This window comes from Geotrypetes seraphini, chromosome 2 (assembly GCF_902459505.1).
Source record: "Geotrypetes seraphini chromosome 2, aGeoSer1.1, whole genome shotgun sequence".
Classification (NCBI taxonomy): Eukaryota; Metazoa; Chordata; class Amphibia; order Gymnophiona; family Dermophiidae; genus Geotrypetes; species Geotrypetes seraphini.
The window spans coordinates 236,414,508-236,438,679 of record NC_047085.1 but is presented as its reverse complement, the minus strand read 5'-3'; the positions used below and the strand labels follow the sequence as shown (position 1 = coordinate 236,438,679).

The 24,172-nt window shown below is 45.1% G+C and overlaps 1 long non-coding RNA gene across 1 annotated transcript in view; it reads left to right on the top strand.

Moving 5' to 3' along the window:
* Nucleotides 1–7,740: 7,740 nt before the first annotated feature.
* LOC117355878 overlaps nt 7,741–24,172 on the top strand; it is a 60,129-nt gene continuing 43,697 nt past the window's right edge. The window contains exon 1 of the long non-coding RNA XR_004538466.1: nt 7,741–7,925. This is a non-coding gene — a long non-coding RNA (uncharacterized LOC117355878). The remainder of the gene's footprint in view (nt 7,926–24,172) is intronic.

Genomic DNA, 24,172 nt, shown 5'->3' with positions numbered 1-24,172 from the left:
AGACTCCCCTATTTTTGAAAAATCATTCGGGCACCCAGATAGTCCTTGAAAAAGAGGGCATGTCTGGGTTTTCATGGATATCTGGCAACCGTACCTAGTAGGTTGCACAAGCCTGTCCTAGATCCTGTGCTGGGCTGCAGGCCTCACCTTCCATCTTTCTTCTTCCTCTTCCTGGCACTCCCTGTTGTAGCTGGGGAAAGTCAGTTTACTCTCCATTCTCTGGGGTACAAACAGGGGCACAGTTATCAATGTGAGCTACGTTTAAGATGTGCTATTTTCTCACTAACTCATGCTATTTTAGCACAAGTCCCATTTTATATAATGAGACCTAGTTACTAATAACTGCGGTTAGCAGTAAAATAACAGCCCATATTGAAAACTTCCCCACTTAGGCTCCTGTTTTATGGAAATAACATATTATTTGTCAATAATAGTGTAATGTCAGAAACCTGTGAAACACCTATTAAATAATGACCTGTGGATGTATGCAAAACAACTCATATATTAGGCAAAAAGGACAGATGCTGCTAACTTTCCTCTAGGAACATTGGACCATTAATGTGTGAGCCAGTGCTCATGGTGATGCTATGAAATATTGTTGCAAATAGAAAAAAATGTTCCTGCCCCCAATCCCTTAAAAAAAAAACCAACATGCAGTCCCCCCCCTGGGCAGAGCACTAATACCCACACCCTGATTTCCTTTATGCCTTTCATTAGTGGTGGGTAGTGGTTCCTGTCCCAACACCTCCCACTGTGCTAATGGCAGCCACCGATCCTTAGCAGTAGTCTTGTCTCAGTACTGCAGGGGATTAGACTGCCAAATAAGGGTCTGACTTGTCTCTTAGCAGTATTCACATGAGATTACTGCTAAGGGGCAGTGGCCACCATTATTACAGAGGGAGAAACCTGGGTAGAAGTTTCTAGGGTTGTTTCTGCACTTCCTATAACTCTCACCTAGTGCAGGGTCAGGGGAGGGGGTTTATTATTAATCTTGAACTACAATACAAATAAGAAAGAAATAGAGAAGTGTTGAAAGGCAGTGCATAAGGACATTGAGGACAAGGCTAACCACTTCAACTTTTTCTTAAGTATTACACATCCACCAGAGAGAGAGAGAGAAATATGGCTGGGGTGGGGGAGAGAGAAGTATGAGACTTAAGCCAGCTACAAAGAGTCCTGATTATGAGAGAGAGACCGGTGTCAACTACCTGGGAGGTTGACTCCAGCCAGAGCTAGGGCTTCAATCACAGATCACCTATGAGATGCTGGGAATGAATTCAAAAGCTGGGAAAAACAAGACAAGAACCCCCCAGTTACACTTTTGTGGGAGTAAGAGTGACTGAGTTTCAAGTTCTACATTCTTATGACTAGAGATGTGCTTTCATTTGAACACGAATGGTAAAATGCAACACAGAACAACAAGCTTGTCTGAACATTTTGAGCCAGGAAACATGTAAGTGGAATGTTACTGGTGTGGTTTTCAAGCCTGCTCTGTTTCAGGCCTTTGTGTTTGGCGACGGGTTAGGTTTCCCAGAAACTAGGCATGATGTTATAGAATACCTGCATTTGTGCAGCTGACCACCATCAGTTGGACGTGAGTATTTACACCAGCTTTTGGCAGGCGTAAATGCTCACACCCAAAGTTAAGTTATTATCTTAGAATGGATCATAACAGCCACTGTTCCTTTAAGCAAGAGTCCTCCAACCCCATTGCTGCCAAGGGTGGGAGGGGGGTGCTTCAATACTGTATTTTCAATTGCTAGGGACAGGCAGGTTCCCTGGAGTCCTGTAGCGCTTGCTCATTTCTCACTATTGAAAATGAGATAGTGAAACAGCACCCTCCCCCCCCACACACATTGGCAAGGTGAAGGATTTCAGCTCAGCTTACAGGGAACTGTGATAACGGTGCCTAACTTCTCTACCTCAACCTCAATACTCCCCATCTCTGATCATCATCTGATAACCTTCACAATTACTCCCCCTCCCCCTCCGCCACACCCAATCACCTCCAACAGGTTTCAAACCCTCTGATCCTTCCACACTCTCAACCATTGTTTCATCTCTTCTTGCCTCCACTATGTTATCCAAGTCTGTCCATGAGGCTGTCTCGTCGTACAACTCTACTCTTTCTTCTGCTCTGGATACCCTTGCACCTCCTGTTCCCCGCTCTGTGAGGTGTGCCTAACTTCAACCTTGGCTCACACCTAGTATCCGTTACTTACTTCAACCTTTGGCTCAAATCTTGCACATATGCTGACTTTCTTTACTTTAAATTTATGCTGACCTCCTTTAATTCTGTGCTTACAAGAAGACTAAAAACCTACCTTTTTCATAGAGCTTTCAATCCATAACCCTTCTCCCCACTGCCCTCCAACTCAGCCATCAGATTAACCATTTCCCTTAACTGTATCCATGACATCCTGCTTGTCTGTTTAGATTGTAAGCTCTTTTGAGCAGGGACTGTCTTCTTTGTATCTCTGTATAGCACTGCGTACATCTGGTAGCACTATAGAAATAATGAATAGTAATACAGTAGTAGTAATCTGGCCCTAAGGGAGCAATTCTCTAAGTGGGTGTCTCTTTTATCCACCTTCAGTACTCATCCTCTCTACCCTTATCTACCATCCTTTGCCTCTTGCCCTCTCATTAGCCCCAGCTCTTTCATTGTCACTCATTTCTTCCCCAGTCTCTAGTCCATGATTCTATCCCTATCTACTCTATTAGCTCTTTTCCCTCAACTCCTCAGCCACATTTTCACCTCTTTCACTCTCTTCAGAGATCCATCACATACATTGCCTCTCACCCAGATCATTCACAAAATGTCAAAACCTCTCCTTCCTCCTTCACATATCTACCTAACTTATGCCTACCCAACTGTCACACCTTACTCTCCACCCAAATTCCTACTTAGTCTTCTGTCCACTCTCATCCACAAGTCCTTGCTCTCCCCCAACTATCTACAAATCCCCACTCTTCCTCATTGATGTATCTCCTCTAGTCACCTGTTTTTCACTTTCCCACTCTCCACCAGAACCTACTCTTTTAAGTCTCTACTGGCCCCCCAGTCCTTTTGATCCATCTTTCCTCTGTGTTCCTCTAAGTTTTTGAGTCCCATTCTATTTGGCAAATTCCTTGCTTAATCAGATCACCTCTCTCAGGTTTTTTTTGGTTTTTTTTTTCCTTCCCCTTATAACCCCATTGTATTATGTAACATCTTTCTTCTCTCATGTATTCTTTCCCCATGCTTCTCCAATTCATGATGTAACTTCCATCTTCTTGCATTTTGTAATTCGCTGATTGTCCAGTCTTCTTTCTATGTGAACCGCCTAGAAGTCAGTTTGACTAAGGCGGTATAGAAAAATAAAGTTATTATTATAATTATTAACCCCCCCCTCAACGAGCTACAACAAGGAACCACACATTGCATTTGTCCCACCCTGGCAGCTAGGGCCTGAGGTTAGCATGGACCTCCATGCCATTTCAGGTCACCTGACCCTCCAGATACCACTCAGTGAGCTTTGAGACCCAATATAGCTCATCACCCGATGATCACATAATTTTGTACAGTAGCTCAGGGATACCCATGCTGTTACTTATAACCACCACTGAACCCCTTTATTACTGCCTTTGCACCAGCTAGGGTGGTTGGGTGGGTAATGATCTTCTCCATTTAGGAGCACATTGCAATAGTCCATACAGGAGAGGATGAAAGATATAGTAGTTGAGTGAAATCCGGCTCTGAGAAGTATCATCTGATTTTCCCATCAAGTATGAGTACAAAATGCCGCCATCAGACTCCTGAAGAACTTTCACATACAAGACCCAATCTCCCCAGCGCTGCGCACTGTCCACTGGCTGCCAATCAACAAATTATGTATATTCAAAGGCCTAGTAATGGCCTACAAACTCTTCCATGACATGGTACAGGCCTATATGGCCAACAAACTACCGGTACTACCCTTTGCCCCGAATCGACCATTACGCTTGCAAGAAAACTGATTACATGCACCCTCAGGATGCATGAAAAAGATCAGACACTACCTACCGTACCTCTGGAGCAAACTATCTACCCACTTAAGATCATTAGAAGGTCTACTGAACTTCAGGAAGGCAATAAGAAACCACCTCTTCCCTTGACCCTCTAGGAGAGTGCATCTACCCAAATTCCCAAACTTTACAAAGAAGAGCACTGGCCCTCTGCTGTCACGAATCTCAAACGCTGATGTGCTTCGCCACCGTATCGTGAACTGTTGCACTTTTATATTGCCCATCTTATAATGCTCTACGTTACAAAGTCACCTTCTGTGATATAATAATGATATAATGGTGCTTTAACATAGAAAAATGCAAGGTCATGCATATAGGAAAAAGGAACCCGAGGTACAGTTACAAAATGGGGGGAACGTTGCTGGGGGAGAGTAATCTTGAAAAAGACTTGGGTGTGCTGGTGGATACAACAATGAAATCATCAGCGCAATGTGCAGCGGCCTCGAAGAAAGCTAACAGAATGCTGGGCATCATTAAGAAGGGAATTACAACCAGGACGAAGGAAGTCATCATGCCACTGTATCGTGCAATGGTGCGCCCGCATCTGGAGTACTGCGTCCAATATTGGTCGCCGTACCTCAAGAAAGACATGGCGATGCTTGAGAAGGTCCAGAGAAGAGCTACGAAAATGATAAATGGTATGGAGGACTGTTCATACGCTGACAGGCTGGACAAGCTGGAGATCTTCTCCCTGGAAAAGAGGTGGCTTAGGGGAGACATGATAGAAACTTTCAAGATCTTGAAGGGCATGGAGAAGGTAGACAAGGATAGATTCTTCAAACTACGGGGAACCACAAGCACAAGAGAGCACTCGGAGAAACTGGAAGGGGACAAGTTTAGAATCAATGCCAGGAGGTTCTTCTTCACACAGAGGGTTGTGGACACATGAAACGCGCTCCCGAAGGAATTGGTCGGGCAGAGTACACTACGGGGATTCAAAGAGGGATTGGATAGATTCCTGAAGGATAGGGGGATTGAGGGATACAGATAGGGATAGATATGAGAATGGAAAGAGTATAGATAAAAACAAGGGGGCTATAGGGCTAAAGCAAGATAACCTGACAGGTCATGGACCTGATGGGCTATAGAGCTAAATCAAGATAACCTGACAGGCCGTGGACCTGATGGGCCACCGCGGGTGTGGACTGCTGGACATGATGCACTTCTGGTCTGACCCAGTGGAGGCAAATTCTTATGTTCTTAATATACTGTATAGCCTCTACTGTGCAAGATCCCACCGTATCATCTAATACAGTGTTTTTCAACCTTTTTACACCTATGGACCGGCAGAAATAAAATAATTATTCTGTGGACCGGCATCGGTCCGTGGACCGGCGGTTGAAGAACACAGGGCTAAGTCGTGGGCCAGACCCCGCCCATCTCTACCCAATCTCCACCCCAGACTCTACCCCCATAATAGTGTGCCTCATCTGGAAGCCTTCCCTCTGACATTGCAACGTCGGAGAGAAGGCTTCCGGTTCAGGCGCAGGATGCCCGTAGGAGCCACTGCCCGTGGCTTTGTGCACTGAATCAGGAAGAGGGAGCTGGCTCGAAGATAATGCCGCATTGATCGCACCGTGGACTGGTGGTTGAAGAACACTGTTTTGGGCCTGATGCATTTGCTGGCCCTGTGGACCGGCAGGAAATTTCTGTGGACCGGCACTGGTCCATGGACCGGTGGTTGAAGAACACTGATCTAATATATACTATGTCTGACCACACCATGCTTTTGTCATATAATGCTTTGCCACATTTTGTTATACTGGCACCTCTTTCTTCCACTCCACTATTCTATACATTGTATCTTTCTTACTATATGTGCCATACCATATCTACCATGCTACAAATTCACATACTATATCCACTACACAATATTTGCCATCCCTTGTCCACCACGCTAAGTTCTACCATGTTAAGTGCTGTATTGTCATGTAATAATGTGGTAACCATGCTGTGGTTGTATATATAATACAATATCTTCCATGCTATGTTTACCATGCTATGCTAGCCACGCTTGTAATACTATGTTTGTCATGCTATGCTAAGCTTATGGGCTTCAAATTTACATACATAACAAAGCATGGTAAAACATAACATGACAAGCATGGTATGGTGTGACATAGGATGGCAGCTATGAGACTATGGTTGCTATGCTAAGCTGCCATCCTATGCTTTGTCATACAGTGTTGGTCATGCTATGTCACACCATACCATGCTTTGTTATGTATGCAAATTTTTAACTCATTTTGAGCTCTCCTAGGAGGACGGGATATAAAACTAAATAAATAAATAAAATTTCCTGTCCCCTTCCTCTTGCTATATGCCTGTTTTGGAAGCTTTATCACATTGGAAACTTGTTGAATTTTAAGATCAACATATGTAAGTACGTCAGCATACAGTATATGAGTCAAATCATTGCTCTCGTGGTTATTATTATACCTGTTCCCTTTACTGGCTAGAATGTGGGCTATTGTAACTTATATTACTGAAACAACAGAAGTTTGTAAAATGTAGGGAACAAAATGGTCAAATGCACTGTAGTCTGAGAAAGAAACAACTTGAGGAATCGCAATGGTTTTGAAATTGTTTGATGGCCTACATACTGTAAGAAGACCTGTTAAAAGTAATTCTGGTCCTAGGTCTTGATGTCTCTCTCCATACTTATCAGAAGTTAGATTGTTATTTCTGTTCAGAGAACAGTTTGCAGTTGATGACTGACGTCAAAAAAAGTGGTATTATACAGTTGATGCCTTCAATTGAAACAGCGTCCACAATCACTAGAGCACATACAATACCAACCTTCTTTTGCGATTTTATTCATTTTGATAAGACAGAAAACAGCTTTAGCACAGCAAGCTATTGCAGAAAAGACTGGAAAAGGGTTAAATTTTGTTTAGCTTTACGATAGCTGCGATGCTGAATCCCTGCGGTTTGCCTTGACCTTTAAATATAGATTAAGCAGATTGTTAAATGTGTGTCTTGCCTGCACGCATGACATGTATGCTTTTGTCGGGGCTTAATTTGGAGACAAAAAGGAAGTGAAATTGTGGTGGTGTGTGTGTGTGTGTGGAGGGGGGCTACAGAAGAAAACTGAATGCCAATTGCAAGGTGGGGCATCTTCTCTGACAGACCCATATGCACACTCTCCCTCTCAGGCAGATGTAAGAAACAGCACCAACATTAGCACAGTGGTTTATTTCAGCGTAGATTTCAAATATTGCAGGGGTTAGAAATTCTTTGCTAAACCTCTAGTAATTAACTGTGTTAATTGTAGCATGGCAAGCATGGAAATGCATGTTAGTAAGCTGCATACAAAATTCTTTCCAATTCAAAAAAGGTGTTTAATTTTCCTTCCAGCTTGATGTAGAATATTTACTGTACTTCATGCCCTTGAAAGTAAAGATTATAATGTGTAAGTTAGAAGACAAGCACTTTGAAGACTGAAAATGGACAGTGAGGGACATTGTACACTGAAGGAACCAATAGATAAACAGCATAAAAAGAAAAAACTCCCTGTGAAAGAGTAAGGGGTTATCTTCCACTAATACTACCATTCCACTTCCATACAGCAGGAGTTGCCAGCTCAAGACTGCGTGGACTACATATCCCAGCCCGCACTGGGCTTTATAGCTCAGTGCTGAGCTACCTCAACAAGGTAACCCTGCTGAGTCAGGGGGCGGGGTTCAGCAGAGAGGTGTTTATCTGCCACAGAGGAGAATCATTAGAGAGAGGTTCCCTGGGAGAGGGAAAAATCTCTGAGGAAGGAAGGAGTCCAGGGGAAAATCTTCCGCTTTTCTAATTGTAGGCTGAGGGAACCTTGGAAAGATTTGGGACTTGTGCAAGAACCTCCAGGAGTAACTTGTCTCTACTGAAACAGGGTAAGCCCATAAGGAGAATAATTGTGGAAGTGACTTAAGGCTATGAAAACCAAATAATTGTTGGTGCTTTCCTGAGTCTGTGAGGAAACACTCAGCTTTCTGGTTGAAGTGGTTGTTTGTGCTGTTTTGAGTGCATGTGGGCAGTGCTCTGGGTGAGTCTGGACAGGACTCTGCCACACTCCCCAAGGAAAAATCTTCAGTGTTATTTCAAAAAAGTATAATACATGTTTCTTATAACCTCTATAAAAGAAATAGTTCTTAATAAACAATGAAATATCAACCCCAACTTACACAAAAATGAACAATTCAATTTTAATGAATTATTTATAAATTATTAATGTGCTCATAATTAGAGGCATTGTCTTTTCATACTGTATCATGGATGTGCTATTGTCTGACATGTAATCATTACAGTGTGTAAATGGAAATATTGCAGTTGCTCTTCAGTGTGGGTTAAATGGGCAGGCTTCTACTAAGTTGATCTGGCCCCCTTCTGATATTCAATGGCATTTAACAGGACAGTGTCACTGAATTTTGGCTGACTGATGCAACAGTGTCTGGGCAGTATCAGGGATGATCCCAGAAGTGATGTGGGAATTGGTAACATAGTAGATGATGGAAGTCCTGAACAGTCCATTTGGTCTGCCCAATATTCAACCTTTATTATCAATTCATGATTAAACCAGTAAGGGAAAGAAGGATGAGATTTGATATACCTCTTTTCAGTAATTACAAAATGGTATACATTTTCAGGCTCATTGTCAAAAAAGATAGACATCTAAAAGAAAGCATAAACTGGCACTTGGATATCTTACTAGTCAAAGCATCCAAGTGGGCATTCTCAAAATTGACTTTCCAGATGTCTTTCTGGTTGTTTTGTCTCCAGTGCGTCTAAATCTTAAGAGGGTGTGTTAGAGGCATGTGGTGGGTGGGCTTGGACGTCCTGCAGAAATAATCAAACCTTTAACAAAACATCCAGGGCTTTTTTTTTTCAGATGTTTGGAACTAGTCCTAAGGGTCAAAAAGGTGCCCAAACTGACTAGATGGAGAGATTGAGGCATGTCTTCCCCTTACTCCCCCAGTGGTCACCAACCCCTTCCCATCACTACATTCTAGCCTGTATTACGAGAGGGTGCTGAAAAGTTCTGAGCCCAAGATGAGAATGGCGTGAATGTGGTTCAATCAATGATCTGAAACCATGTCAAAACATAGAATTTTGTTTCTGCAAATTGCCACTTAATGAAATAAGATAATGCTCTTTTCAATTACAGTGGCAAAATAATGTTTCGAATTTAGGAAGTTGGTTGGTTGGGCTGAGAACTTTTCAGCACTCTCTTGTACAGCATCAGATTTTCACACAGACATCTGAGCCCAGGATAGCAGAACAGAGGGGCACTCTAAGGGGTACTGCAGTGAATATAACATTTCAAAGTCCCAGGTACATGTCACTAAAAATTGCTTTTACTGTATGATGAGTCTTCCAAAACCCACCTAAAACCTACTGTACCTACAAAATGATGACACCTGCAGACATAAGGACTATTGTTGTGGTGTACAGGTGGGTACGCTTTAAGATGAAGACTACCAACCATTTTAGTAGCCTTCCTCTTGACAGACTCCATCCTTTTTATATCTTTTTGAAGGTGCAGCCTCAAGAATTGTACACAGTATTCTAAATGAGGTCTCACCAGAGTCTTTTACAGGGGCATCAATACCTCCTTTTTCCTACTGGCCATACCTCTCCCTATGCATCCTAGCAGCCTTTTAGCGTTTGCCGTCTCCTTTTTTTTTTTTTTTTTTTAGAGACCAGACCCCCCCAGCTAGGCCCAGCCTCAAGTGAGAACAGCGCTACCACGGTCCCTCCAGCCTTCCGCCAGCCTATTCCCTCCCCTACACCCCCCCCCCAAAACCCACGCATACCACCCTACAATCATCCCCATCCATACAACACACAAACCCCCTATCCCTCCCCCTCCACCCTCCACCCTCCCAGAAAGCCTTCCTCCAACTTTCCAAACCCTTAGCTCCTGAAGGAACAGCATGCACTCAACCACCTATACCTCCTCCCCATGCCGGCCCGAAAGATAGCAAAGAAGAGAGAAAAAAAAAAGAAGAATTAGAAAACTACCTAAGGCTGCCAAAGCCCCCGTTCCCTCCCCCTTCTAACTCCCAAACTACCTAATCCTATCCCATGAAAAAATACCCCTCCCCCTGTCCATCCAACGGACTCCCAAGCCCTCTCAGAACCACCCGAAAAGAAAACTAACTCCGAGCAGAAACAGGCAGGCTCTCAACCCACCTCCCCACAACATTATAACAGAGAGAACAACAAACAGGGGCAAAAAACCGACGCTTACAAAGCTAAACAACTATACAGTAGAAAACCTAAACCTGGGAAAGAGAAACTAGACAAGATGTACCCAAACCCAAAAACCCACTAAGGGCCCCTGAAACACCCAACCAGGCCAAGTGGCCACGGAAAGGACCCCAGACAAGTGTCCCTCCCCAAACCCCCACCCCCCAGGAGGCTGCCCGATCAACTCAAAGAAAGAGAAGTACAGGAAAGGGTGGATAAAAGAGAGAGCGAAGAAAGAAAGAAAGAGGGAAGTCCGAGAAGAAGCCTGCCGAAGAGTCTGCCACCCACACGTGGATGAACGGAGACCAATGCCCTAGGTAGAGGACATGCTAACTGAAAGCTCCTGCTCCTCGGGGAGCGAAAAGATCAAGAATAAGAAAATTATACAGAGCAGGGCAGGGCTAGAAACAGAAGAGAAAGGAAACTGGGGGAAAAAAGCCCTACCCAACAAGGCACATCGCCGACATCCAAAGGAGACAGTCAAAGTCCCGACCCTCCCCAAGGGAAGGCAAAGGCAAAAAGTCACCATCAGAGTCCATGAAGACATCCACAGAAGATATTCAGCTGGGCAAGCCCTTCAAGAAGATGCGAATCTCAGCAGGGGTGGAGAAGTAGAGAGCCCGGTTCTCGTGGGTCACACGCAGCTTGGCAGGATATTGAAGCGCAAACCGCATCTGCCGCTGATGCAACTGCGTGCAGTAGGAAGCCATCGCCCTCCGCTGTTCAGCCACTCATCGGGAGTAGTCCTGAAATAACAAGAGTCGGTGTCCCTCATAGGATAGAGTGCCCTTTGCCTTGTAGCTGCTCATGATCTGTTGCTTGTTGGTAAAATTGAGGATGCGTGCAATCACCGGCCTCAGTCTAGGATCACCATCCTGACGGCTCCCCAGCCGGTGTGCTCGTTCAACGGATATTGGAGCGCCACCAGAAGCCATGCCCAGCTCCTTGGGTAGCCACGTGGAAACCAAAGCAAGGAGATCTGCAGCAGGGAGAGATTCAGACACGCCGATAAGCCGCACATTATTCCTTCGGCTGCGGTTTTCCAAATCTTCTGCACGATCTTCCAGGCGACGGCACTTTTCCTCCAAGGATCGGACCCTCGCTTCCAAGGCCACCGTGCAGTCCTCCTGTGCCGACACCCGATCCTCCACATGCTGGATGCGAGTGGCCTGGCGTTCAACGGTGTCCTTCATCCCATCAACTGTAGTCTGCAGCCGGGTAAGCTTATCGTTCAGGAACGCGGTAAGGTGTTTTTTCAGTTCCTCTATTGCATCCGCCTGCAAAATTATCGTCGGGCTAAGCTGTACCTGCGCAGGGGAGGGAGCCGCCACCATTTTTACAGAAGTGAAAGGGCCTTTCAGAGCTTTGGATGCCTTTGAGGCTCTTGCCGGCATACCGCGGAACCCCGACAAAATTGATATCAGCTGACAGCCTGCAGCAAAGCACTGTCAATGAGGTAAATTACCAGCCGGCCAGTCCATAAATGAGAGAGATATCGCCGATTAAGCAGTGCCGAGATTGGGAGAGAGGTCTAGAGGCGTCCTTTCAGGTCGAGTGCATCACGTGACCCCGCCGTCTCCTTTTTAACCTGTTTGGCCACCTTAAGATCATCACACACTATCACACCCAAGTCCCGCTCCATTAGGCTATTCCTCTACAGTGGTATAAACCATGTATACTTGATCCTGATCTTTTTTTTTTGCTGTTTTCAGCACACAGACTGTAAAGGTCTGCCTAGCACTGGTCTTGCATTTTAAGTTCTGGAGTTGTGACTAAAGCTCACTCCAGCCCATTCTGATCTGGCTTGCCATATATGGGACTGTGGAAGTTTGCCCACGACTACCCTTAGTTCTTCACAGCCAGTGTCACTGACTCTGCACTACTGAACATATTTAATTTAATGCAGAGTTTATATACCGCTAAATCATCACACTGGCTTCAAAGTGGTGTACAAGAAAACAAATAAAAATTAGACTTATACAATAGCCAAAAATCTAATCAGGTACTTTAAGTAATTTCCCTCTCTGTTCCAATGGGCTCACAATCTAACTGCAGTACCTATGAAAAGGAATGAACAAACAATTATCATCATACATAAGAGACATAGATGAAGGAAGAGGGAATAATAATACAATAATTAAATAAAAAAACATACCAGGAGAGAAAAACTCCATGAAGCAAAGTTACTGAATAGATAGGTATTTAATAAATAAGTACCATATTTTTCGGACCATAAGATGCACCTACCTGTAGAGGAGGAATAACCAAGAAAAAAAAATTTGGTCCAGAATTTTTTTCTTCATGGTTCTTCATGCGCCCCCTTTTCCACCCCCTTTGTGGGGGTGGAAAAAGTGCGTCTTATGGTCCGGAAATACGGTAAGTTTTAAGTAGCTTTCTAAAGGTGAGGTAATTAAGTTCTGTTCTTAAGGGTGCTAGAAGGTCATGCCAGGTTCTGGTAGCTGCATATGTGAAGAGGGTGTTGAAAATTCATTTGTATTTCACTTCCTTAGATGAGGGGACAACCAGTTGTAGGGTATTGTTAATCCTTGATGAAGTGACATGGGAGGTAGAGACAGGGCAGGATTAATTCGTCGAGGACCCCTAGGCACACAAGTACACTGGGCCCCCTGCCCTGCCCCATCATGCACCCAGGCGGAAAAAGGAAGCTGCGTCAGAGGGAAGCTTTGGGCAAGCAGCACCGCTTGCACGATTACAATTCCTGTTGCCTTTCTTACCCACATTGCTTGCTTGTCTTACTTTCTGTCAATGGGAGTGGGGCTACGTTGCCAATCGGGGGGGCCCGTGTTACTGATCGATGTTGGGGGGCCCATCGCCGTTTGGAAAAAACAATGTTGATGCCCTCCTTCATCGGGCCCCCCTGACCATTTTGGGCCCTAGGCACGTGCCTACTTGGCCTATTGGTTAATACTGCCCTGGGTAGAGAACATATTGACTATCTATTCTGGCAAGTTGGCATTTAGAGCATGGTGCACAATGCAGGAAAGCTTAAACAGGATTCGAGCATTTACAGATGGCCAATGAAGCCGGCAGTAGTACTAACTGAAAATCAACCTGATTGCAGTGTTCTGAATCATTTGAAGTTTATTTAATTGAATAGAAGTTATGCCTGCATAGAGGGAGTTATCATAATCTAGTTGATTTATGACCAGAATTGCAAAATGATTATTGTAGAAGTAAGATTTGATGTCTCAATTGTTTTAAACATTAGAAAAAAATTTTTTCCCAGAGGTTAGAGATTTGGGTCCACAGAAAAGTGTAGAGTCTAACAGAGTTTTAAATACTCTGGAAGTTTTCTCAACTTTTAGTGAAGCACTAGAGGGCAATGTCAGGCTTGTAGGGACAGATTGTGCTTCACAATGGAACCAGAGTAATTTGGTTTTTAACTTTAGTTTATTGATGAAAGCCCAAGAAAAGATTTTTTTCTGTTTTTGAAAACTATTTTAGGGAAATCCTTATCCGTATAGAGTGGGACCAAGAGGAAGATTTTCTCTGCATAGGATAACAGACATTCACCATCTGAGAAGTTGAGGTTTCCCAGAGAACGGTCGGCGGGGGGGTGGGGGGGCGGTCATTGGGGGGAGGGGGGTTGTGTCGAGGGCAGGAAGACCTGGGATCCCTCCTGCCCATATTGTAGTGGGGGGTGGGGGGTAGGGGCTCCCTCCCGGCCCAATCCAGTAGGGGGGTCACCGGGGCCAGGAGAGCTTGGGCTCTCTCCTGGCCCGTTACTTTCGGAGGGGGGGGGGGTCGCCGGGGCCAGGAAAGCTTGGGCTTTCTCCTGGCCCGTTACTTTTGGAGGGGGGATCGCTGGGGCCAGGAGGGTTTGGGCTCTCTCCTGGCCTGCTTGTACTCGGCAGGAGTGGGGGGTAAGATCGCCGGGGCAAGAGGGTTTGAGCTCCCTCTTGCCCCGATGTCATCGGGGGTGGCACGATCGCTGGGGCAAGAGGGATTGAGCTCCCTCTTGCCCCAATGTTGTATGTGTGTGTGGGGGGTGATGCATCGCGGCAGGAGACATGCCTCATCTCCCCTACCGCGATGCCATCACTCCTCTACCCGAGCTGCCGCAACCCGTGGCAGGAGAGATAGGGCATCTCTCCTGCCGTGGGTCACAGCAGTTCGGGTAGAGGAGTGATGGCATCGTGGTAGGGGAGATGAGACATCTCTCCTGCCGCGATGGTTGCAGTGGGTAGGTTGCCTGGCCGCTGAACTGATGGCGCCAGCGGCCATCAGCTCAGCGGCCCCTTTTTTGGCACTTAGACCTGGTTAGACTTCGTCTAAGTCAAAAAGGTCTAAGTGCCGACTAGGCAACCTGTAAATGTTTTGGTTATACCTGTTGTATGCCTAGGTATAGGTCGGCTCACCTCCCGCCCACTGCCCGCCCTTTCCCCTCCTCTAAACACACCTCTTTTCTCTCTGTGCGTCTAGAGGCAGGGGAAAGGCCTAAGCTGTTTTAGATACGTCTAAAAACCAGCTTTGGTAATGGGTACTTGGACGATCAGGCTTTTTGATCGTCCAAGTAGCCATTTAGGACACTTTTTAGACGTTTGGTTTTTTTTGATTATGAACCCCATAGCGCTGAAAGGCGTACTCAGCACTGTATATATTAACATACAATAGACAGTCCCTGCTCATAAGAGCTTACAATCTAGCCGATGTTACAATCTAGCTGATGTTTTACTAATTTATGCTTGACATTCTTAATTTTATCTTGAAAATAGTTTGCTAATTCCTGGGCATTGGGTTGGTTGGTAATGATCACTAAGCCTGGTCTTGGAGGAGCAGTTGTTGTGTGCATTATTTGAAACAGTTTCTTGATATCAAAGAAGTGTATGTTTACTATTAAAGCAAAATAGTTTTTTTGGGGCTTCAGCTATATAGTGTTTATAGGATTTCATTGCTGATTTCCATGCCTGCTTACAATTGTCAGAGTTGGTTTTTAGCCATTGCTTTTCTAGTTGATGTCTGGTTTGCTTTTTAGCCTTAAGGATGTCATTAAACCATGGGGATTGTTTGGATGTCCTAACATTGCAGGGATGTAGAGGTGCAAGCAGAGTGGGCAGACTTGATGGGCTGTAGCCCTTTTTTGCCGTCATCTTCTATGTTTCTATGTGCAAGAGCATCTAATGCATGAAGTATAGTTTTGTTTCAATTGCTTAGCTGTATTGTGTTGTTTCTGATCAGCCAAAATTTGCCAAAATTGACAAAGGTCTATTTTACCTCTGCTTAAATAGTTTCTGATTTGTTGGTTTGTTATTAGTGCTACCCATGTAGAGGGACAATGTAAAGGAGATTAGAGAGTGATCAGACCAAGGAACAGCAGAACTGACTAGGTCTGTGTTTGGGAGAGTGGATCTAGTTGCTGTGAAATCAATGGGAATGTGTAGGGCCAAAGGGAATCAATTTTAGGTGGATGTTTGATATAGAAACATGATTACATTACATTACATTAGGGATTTCTATTCCGCCATTACCTTGCGGTTCAAGGCGGATTACAAAAAGATCTTACCAAAAAGATATCTGGTCATTTTCAAAGATAGTAAGAAATGAGAATGGCTAGATGTTTTGGGTAGGTGGCTTTAGTGAGAGGCGGTATTTGACACTTGCAGAGTTATTTCTTTTCCAGGGATTTCTTGAAGAGTATGGTCTAGAGAGTTGCGCGGGGACAGAAATCCCACCCGTCCCTGCCAAGTCCCACCCGTCCCCACGAGGAATTCCCTCCATCCCCACCCGTCCCTATAAACTACAGAAATAGTTATTTCATTTAATTATGCTACTGAATTAAAGGCTCTGGTAGAAACCCGTTTACAAATAAGCAAAAAGACTTATTAATTTGGAAATATTAATTGGGAAGAATACATACTTTGTAAATGGGTTTCTACCAGAGCCTCTAATGTTTATAAATTTTTATCAACACAACTAATATACTACTTTATCCTAAAGCAAAAAAAAATATATATATATAATTTTTTTTCCTATCTTTGTTGCCTGGTTTCTGCTTTCCTCATGTTCTCATTCAATTCCTTCCATCCACTGTCTCTCTTCTCTCTGCGTCTTCCATTTGCTCTGTTACTGTGCCTCCCTTTCTCCCCCCCCTTCCAAATTGGTCTGGCACCCATCTTCTTCCCTCCGCTCCCCCCATAGTCTGGCTTCTGTCTTCTTCCCTGCCAGCGTCTTCTCCTCACTCTCTCTTCCCCATTTCCTTTCAGCGTCCTTCTCCCCCCTCTGTCTTCCCCATGTCCTTTCAGCGTCCTTCTTCCCCATGTGCTTTCAGTGTCCTTCTCCACCCCTTTGTCTTCCCCATGTCCTTTCAGCGTCCTTCTCCCCCCTCTGTCTTCCCCATGTCCTTTCAGCGTCCTTCTTCCCCATGTGCTTTCAGTGTCCTTCTCCACCCCTTTATCTTCCCCAGTGCTTTCAGCGTCCTTCTCCCTCCTCAGTTTTACCTTAAGCGCCTTTTCCTCTCCGCTCCACCTTTCCTCCCTTTCTCCCTCCCTGCCCCTTACCTTTGTGGCACTTACCCGCCCGACTGACAACAGAACAGGCCCGGTCCAACAAACCTCCCTGCCCTGTAGCCGCAAATCTAAATTACCTTCTTACAGTAGCTGGAGTATTGAAGCTGCTGTAATAAAGTAATTTAGATTTGCGGCTTCAGGGCAAGGAGGTTTGACGGACAAGGCCTGTTGTCGGTCGGTCGGGGGACCTGGCTGGCTGTGCTGCATCCGGGGCGGACCGCTCCCTGCCTTATACCTCTGCCTTTTCCCTGCCTGCCCTGCCGCAGCACACAGCCGAACGGAAGTCTTCACGATGTCAGTGCTGACGTCAGAGGGAGGGAGGGCTTTGCTTAAGCCCTCCTTCCAACGTCAGCGCTGACATCAGGAAGACTTCCGTTCGGCTGTATGCGGCAGGGCAGGTAAGGAGACGAGCCTTGCGGCTGAATACATCCAGCCCCGCAGGAACCCCGCGACCCTAGGGGGCATCCCCACGGGATCCCCGTGACCCGAAGGGGGAACCCGCCGGATCCCCGCGGGTCCCGCGGGATTCCCGTCGTCCCCGTTCCCGTGCAGCTCTCTAGTATGGTCTTTATTTTTTTTCTAAAAGTTTTGTAGTCTAGAGATGCCGTCAGTAGATTAGCGATTTGGTTGTCTAGTTTGGCTGCTTGAGTGGCTAGGAGGCCATCATATAGTTTTTTCCGTTTGACCTCCTTAATTGGGGGGTATGAGAATAGGGTGTGAAGTTTCCTATGTCTGGTTGACGTGTTGTGGATGAGGCGGTTGTTCAGGTAGTTTGGGCTGTCTCCGTATAAAGTCTTAAATAGTAGACAGTAGAATTTAAATTGTATTCTTGCTGGGATTGGAAGCCAATGTGATTTGAGATATGCTTCTGTAATATGGTCATGTTTCTTCAATGAATAGATGAGTCTCAGTGCTGTGTTTTGGATTGTTTGTAGTTGTTTTGTTATTGTTGTAGGGGAGATAGATGATATTACAGTAGTCTAGTAGGCCTAGTATTAGGGACTGTACTATGAGCTGGAATTGTGTTTTCTCAAAGAATTTCCTAACTTGTCTTAAGTTTCTCATGACTGAGAATGATTTTTATATTGTTTTATTGATTTGTGGCTGCATGGTGCAGCATCTGTCGATTGTAATTCCTAGTCATTTTAGAGTGGGCTGTATGGGGTAGTTGATTGCATTGATTTCAATGTTGGTTATGGTTGGTATTTTGTTGTTTTCGAGGAGGATGAATTTAGTTTTGTCTGTTTTCAATTTCAGTTTGTGATCTTTCATCCAAGTCGCTACTGATTTTAGTGTTTGGTGTATTGTGTCTGTCATGGAGAGTTTTGGTTGATCGAAAGGTACGAGAATGGCGATGTCATCTGCATAGCTATAGGAGGTTATGCCTTGTTTGTCCAGGTGGGTGCTGAGGGAGGCCGTATAGAGGTTGAAGAGTGTGGGTGATAGAGGGGATCCTTGGGGAATGCCGCAGGGATCTTTATCTGATGACAGATAAAGGCCAAATGGCCCATCTAGTCTGCCCATCTGCAGTAACCATTATCTCTTCCTTTCTCCAAGAGATCCCACGTGTCTAACCCAGGCCTTCTTGAATTCAGACACTGCCTCTGTCTCCACAACTTCTTCCGGGAGACTGTTCTTCGCATCTACCATCCTTTTTGTATTTCCTTAGATTACTCCTGAGCCTATTACCTCTTAACTTCATCATATGCCCTCTCATTCCAGAGCTTCCTTTTAAATGAAAGAGACTCGTCTTATGCACATTTACACCACTTAGATATTTAAATGTCTCTATCATATCTCCCCCTCTTCCGCCTTTCCTCTAAAGTATATGAAAGTTTTGAAGACCTGGGCTACAGAGTTATTTGGGGATTCTAAGGGTAAGTTGATGTCTCCTAGAATGAAAGTTCTTGTGAATTGACATGTGACACTTGAGATGATTTCATGTAACTTGTGGAGAGTTTGAGACCAAACCCCAGGAGGGTGATATATTATTAGTATACCGACAATGTTGGGGAAATTATCAGTTTCATCCTGTAGAGAATATATCATGTATTCTAAGTCAGGGTGGCTGAATCCATTATGGATATACAAAAAAATGTTTATGTAGAGCAACACAAATCCACCTCCTCTTTTATTTGGTCTCGGAGTATGTAGGATACTATACCCTAAGGGGCAAAGATGGGCTAGTTCTGGGCTATTTACCTTTTTGAGCCATGTTTCAGTAAAGAAAGCAAAGCCTACATCTTTAGTACATATCAAGATCCATCAAGTCATTTAAGTTTCATTTTCATACCATCCTCTTTTTGATTAAGGATCCTTTGGGGCTCATAATTGAAACTTAAATATGGCTAAAAACCTGCCCAAGTTGGCACTTGGACAATCTAAAAGACAGGTCATCCGAGTGCTGATAATCGAAATGGCTTTTTTAGACGTAGCCAGGGACTTTTAGGCTTCTGAATCCTGCTGTGCACCCAGAGCTGAAAGGGGCGTTATTGGAGGAGTGGTTAGGGCAGGATGTGGGCCGACCTAGACTTAGTCGTCCTGCAGGGATAATCGAATGTTTGACGAGACTGCCTAGAAGGAACTTATACGTTGTGAGTTAGATGATGTAAAGACACGTATAAGTGCCCAAAAAGGCATCCAGGGTGACCAGATAACCACTGCAGGGACAAAGCAAAGACCCCCCCCCTTCCCATGTTCACTGACCCCCATTGCACCCCTCAAAGTTCAGACCTAAAACATACATACCTCCCTCCGGAACATCAGCACCTGGCATAGGAAAGCCTAGTGGAGCTGCACAGAGGTATCTTAAGTAGTATGGGAGGTGGGCTAGTGAACCATCAAGAGGAGGATCCAGGCCCATAAGCCACACTGCAACAATGGTAGGTGTTATAGAACCTAGCATGCATGAAAGCAGGGGCAGCTTGAGGATATTGCCATTGGCTGAAAAGCTTGGAGATTTTGAGTTGCAATACTGGAGGAAGATGTCTTCAGTTGGCAGGGCTTGGGAATCCCCACTAACTCAAGCATTTATAAATTGTACTCAGGCAGGGAGAAACTTTGGTGCCCATCCACCAATTTTGGGCTCGTCCCTCCCCCAAATCAGCTGTATATGACTAAGCCACTGAATACAAAAATAATTGTGAAGCACATATCCCAAAGCTAACATATTCCAGTTAATGAATTCAAAATAAAACCATTTTTTCTACCTTGTTGACTGGATGTTTTGTTTTTCCATCATCTTGGTCCCAGTTTCTCTTTCTGTTTTTTCTCTATCTTCAATTAATTCTCTTTCCAGTGTCTGCTGTCCATTTTTTTCTCCTCTTTTCTTGTTCCATTTTTTTCTTATGCCTGTCTCCAACGTATTAATTTTTCCCTTTCAGCTTTCTTAATTTTTTCTTTTCTGCCTCCGTCTACTCAAATCTTGCCTTCTTTCTCACCTTTCTTCTTTTTAAATGTTCAGCTAACTCTCAATTCTCCATCTTCTCTGTCTCTAGCTCTCCCATTTTCCAACTCACTCCTTTCCCAGCCTCCTATTCCCTTCTATCTACTCCCCATTACCACATTTCTACCACTGTACTCACTGCGCTCTCACTCATCTTGTCATCTCCATTTTGACCTCATCCACATGGCTCACCACTTTCAGAATCCCCCTCCCTTTCTCCACTGGTCTGGCTATAACGCCGTCCCTTTTTTTCCATCCCCTAGCATCATCTTATCCCAGCTCTCTTCCCTCCTGCCCTCCCATGGTTCCATCTCTCCTCCTCTATCTCCATGGACCAACAATTTGCTCCCTCTCTTTTCTGTTTTTCTTCTTCCCTCCCCCCCTTGATGCTGAACAATGAAATGGAGGAAAAAAAAGAGAGATGCGGCATCTCTCTGCCTTCTATCCACAGGCCTAACATTTCTCCCTCCCTCCCATCCCAGATCCAACTTCTCTCCCTTTCTCTTCCCAACTGTCCCCCATCCCATCTCTCCCCCTGCCTGCCTGCCTCCATTCTCCAGGTCCACCATTTATTTATTTATCTTCCCAACAGTTCTCCCTTCAAGTATCTCTTTCCCTCTTCCTCCACACTACCCCAGGTCTAACTTCTCTCTCTTCAGTTCATTGCCTATCATCTCTCTCTGTCCTCTTTTTCTGGTCCCATAAGCTCTCCCCCCATGCCTAATCTGGCACTTCTTTTAATACCCTCCCACCCCCCAAAAAACCCATCTCTGAACAAATCCCCCTTGCTTTAAACATCTTATCCTCATTCTCTTCTTTCTAGACAGCATCTGTCCCTAACATCTACTGTCTGCCCTTCCATTTCTCTGTCTGCTCTCTCTCCATTCCATATGATATCTTCCCTCTTTCTATGCTCCTTCCATAAACTGTCTATCCTGTGCCCCTTCTCTCCTTTGTATATGATTCATTTCAGCTTCTCCTCTCCATTTTTCTGTCTCCACCCCTCCCCTATGCTCTGACAATTTCTTTCTTCTCCTTTCCTTCCCTCCCCCCATGCCCTGGTACCTCTTCTCCCTCTTGTCTTGGATTTGTCTCCTTAGTTTCCCTTCCCTCCCTCATGCCCTGGCATCTCTCCTCTCCTTCCAACTCCCCTTTCCCTCCCCCTCCATTATCTGGCATCCCCTCTCATTCCTTTCTCTCCTTCCTTCCTTCCTTTCCCCTGGCCTGGCATTTGTCTCCTTCCCTCCTCTCCCCTTCCATGCCTTGGCATCTCTCCCTCCCATGGACTTGACATCTCTCATTCCTCTCCCTTTTCCTTCTCCATCCTTCCCTCTCTCTCCCCAACTGAGTGCAGCAGCATTTTTCTTCCCCCTTCCCTTCCCTGTGCAGAATCAGCATTTCTACCTCCCCCCCACACACCCATCTGCAGTGCAGCATTCACCCCCAAATTACCCCTCAGGGCCAAGTGAAGCATTTGCTTAATACCACTGATCCCTTACCCGTTCTCCAGCAGGATAATGCAGAGCACAGGGTTGTTGGCCTTGTCCATGGAGCAGTGCTGTAGGTTCCACGTGGCCATGCGCAGCAAGGGTCGGCACTTGTGCACGCCGGGGAAGGGCTCGATGGGTGCACGTGCCACCTGCAGCTGCCCTAATCTGGCTCACCCCTGGCAGGGTCATCAGCTCCTCCTCAGTGGCCTCAGTCACTATGGGCTCCCTAGGATCTGGATGAAGTTACAGGCGGCACTGAACTTGCGGCTCTTGGAGCAAAAGCCCTGCCTGCAGCATTTGCTCTAAACCGCGGGCAGCGTTTTCCATGCGCCTCCTGCGGCTGATCTGGAAGCGTTCCCTCTGATGTCGCAACGTCAGAGGGAACACTTCCGGGTCAGCCGCAAGAGGCACATAGAATCCTCTGCTCGTGACTTTAAGCAAACGCTGCAGCAAGATGGAGGAGGGAGCCGGCAGAGGAAAACACCGCATCGTGAGCGGGGCTGCACAGAATTTTTCACGGGGCTGCATGCGGCCCATGGGCCGCGGGTTGGACACCCCTGCTATAGTGTATTTGATCACATTATTTTCCACCATAATTCATTGCAACTTTAAAATTAAAAAGATAATGTTCTGTACAAAAGGACAGTAGGTTTACTCTGTATTGTATACTCACATCTCAAACTGATTAGATTTTGGAATCTAGCCATTTTATTGCTTTAACCCATTTGGGACATGTGTGTAGTGATATGATGCTGAAGTTTTTCAACTTTAACCCTTCAGACAGACTTCCAACCCTCTCTGTACATCTTTAGAAAGCTGGCTGAAATGGGCTTGAAGAAAAAAACATCCTTCAGCAAAGTGTGCCAAACCTAAGAAACCCTCTCCTTTACTAACACGTAGCAACAGCAGTAACTGCTCCGACGCTCAGTTACTGCCGCAGCCACTGCTAAAACCCATGCTATGCATTAATAAAGGAGGGGGAAAAGTAGTAAAACTAAAATCTCCCACTTTGGGGTTCATAGTGCCAACTACCAATGGGAAAGCGTAGGAACATAGGCACTGTGGCAGTATGGTAGCGCCATAAAATGGCCCAGGAGAGCAATATAAAAAATTCAGTGAAGGGGGTTTTAGAGGCAGAGGACCCTAAACCAAGCTCCTGCAACCCCCAAAACAACAATTTTCAGGATCCCCTCCCCCCCACTTCTCCCATAGGATATAATAGCCTATACTCATTTTCTGTGCTTGTGCTTTGCCTACTTCAGCTCAAACTGCAGCTGGATAATGGAGAAGACACCTACTTCAGATAAGCATGTAGAAGGTTACAAATGCTGCAATCTTTGGGCTGCCAGTTGAACCAAAGCCGGACTGAGACCTCAGAACCTCCACAGTTGTGCAAGTGTCATCAGGGGGAGGGAAATGCAGCCAGCACCTGCTAAAGCTGACCGGACTTCCATGGGGCCAAACATGCTGCACTATAGCACTGGAACAACCAGGAGTGAGCCTCACTACTAGGGGAATAGTCCCTGAGTTCCGCATATGTTATACAGGCGGCTAAACAGGTTTCCTGTAAAAGGGCTGCCCTGTTAGCTATAGACTTCTGCTCAGAGAGTCTGTGTCTTCTCCCAGGCAGAGCTGCCTCACAGGTGTTGGGGACCTCTTGAGCACCGAAAAATCTCCAAATCCAGATAAAACCCCCAAAATAACAACTTGCATGTAGAAGAAAAGACTGAGGAGCTACAGCCCAGCCCAGTGAGGAAGGAGGTAGAGCTGAAAAAGGTAGTTGAAGTCTTCTACAGAACTCATGGTTAGAGGAGAATAATCTACTGGTCAAGACTGATGCCATTTGCACCAGAATTAGTAGTTATTTACAGTATATACCGCCTATCGATGGAGATTGTCTAAGCTGTTTTCATTCAGGCAATCAAGATTTTTCCCTATCTGTCCTGCCGGGCTCACAATCTATCTAATGTGAAAAGGATAACATGAGATGTATTTATTTATTTGATTCGATTTATATCCCATCCTCCTCAAGGAGCCCAGAACGGGTTACATGATAACAAATTTAACAGTTAGCAATAAGATATATTATAATTAACAATATGGAACAGAAGACTTAGGCAAAAGGTACTGAGAGATGTGTCTATTTCAATTGTTCTGGATTAGCAGACATTTTGGAGCCTGAAGCATGCACAGGGAGAGAGTCGGCTGAACATCTAATAAGAATACAGTGTAGAGAAATCTTGGTTATTTGCCTCCAACTTGAGTAGATACCATACTTATATGACTTTAAATGAGCAGTTTATTGATTTAAAACTTGGAAATGTTCTTAGAATGTGGGTTTGTTTGTTTTTGAAAATTTGATATTTGTTTATTTTTAAACTCTTTTTAATTAGAGCTTCAATAAGCTCTGAGTTATAAATCATCTAGAG